Genomic DNA, 1,191 nt, shown 5'->3' with positions numbered 1-1,191 from the left:
TCGGCATTCGGCAATGCTGCTTGCAGCAGACAGGGCTAGGCTCAGTGCTCAGCTGGTGCAGCCCCATCCCTGCGAGCCCAGTACTGCTTGCATGGGATGGGGATGGGCATGGGCTCAGTGCCTGAGCCCATCCCCATCCCCTGTGAGCAGTGCCAGGCTTGGCTGGGGACGCGCTGCTTACAGGGGATGGGGACAGGCTTGGCTGGCATGGCCCCATCCCCTGTGAATGGTGCTGGAAGTGCCGCTTGCAGGAGATGGGGCCATGCCAGTCATGCACTGAGCCCAACCCTGACTTATACACTGTGCCTATAAAATACTTACCTTTCAAATTGGTCAGCCCCCAGCTTTCCTATATACTGTATTGACCTATACACCGTGAAATACGGTACAGTCTTCACTTATATGCTGCAGCTAGGGTCCTAGAGTTGTATTATGCAGTTTAAGATTGGAACAAAAAAAACCTAAAAACAAACAACTTCCTTGGAATTATTTAAAAACAAATCTGAATGGTTAAGTAGTAAGAGTTTCATGACCAGGACCAGCTAGCACACAGCAGAATTGCAGAACAGAGGCTAGCTTGATTGGTGGAACATCAAGACCAGTAAAAAAGAGAGGGTCCTTAACACCCATGGAATGAGGAGTTTGGAAGGGGTCAGGTAGATTACAATGAGCCATGACATTAATTGACTTCTTCACTGCTGCCGGAGTAGAAATGCTGCTACCACTGCCAGGCAGTTTATTTGAAACTTCGGGTGGAGCAGGAATCAAGGCGGTGAAGTCCCTCCACCCAACCGCCTTAGTTTCGGGGGGGGGGGTGTACACACACACACACACAGGAAAGCAGTGCTGGAAGGGACCTCAAGAAGTCATGTAGAGTTCAGCACTCAGCTCAAGACAGGAACATCTCCAAGTCATTCCAGCCAAGCATCTGTCTACCTTGTTTTTCAAAGTTTCCAAGGACAGAGAATCCACAACTTCTCTAAGCAGCCTATTCCAATGCCCATCCATCAAAATTCTATATAGGTTCAAATCTACTCTGCCTTCTTCTTGACTTCAGACCAACAAGGCTAACTGTGTCTGACAAGACTGAGCCTGCTTTAATTGCACGTAATTTCCCAGAAGGAAACCAAGGCAGGGCTGTTTCTCCGACTCTGTGGGCTGTGTTCTGGTACCTCTGTGGCTGCCCAGGGT

The 1,191-nt window shown here is 49.5% G+C and overlaps 1 protein-coding gene across 5 annotated transcripts in view; it reads right to left on the bottom strand.

Moving 5' to 3' along the window:
- EVI5L (ecotropic viral integration site 5 like) overlaps nt 1-1,191 on the bottom strand; it is a 58,281-nt gene that overhangs the window by 45,875 nt on the left and 11,215 nt on the right. The window lies entirely within an intron of this gene.

Source organism: Alligator sinensis, unplaced genomic scaffold (genome assembly GCF_000455745.1).
Source record: "Alligator sinensis unplaced genomic scaffold, ASM45574v1 scaffold1892_1, whole genome shotgun sequence".
NCBI lineage: Eukaryota > Metazoa > Chordata > Crocodylia > Alligatoridae > Alligator > Alligator sinensis.
Note: the sequence above shows the minus strand (reverse complement) of the source record. Positions and strands in the feature narration are given on the sequence as shown.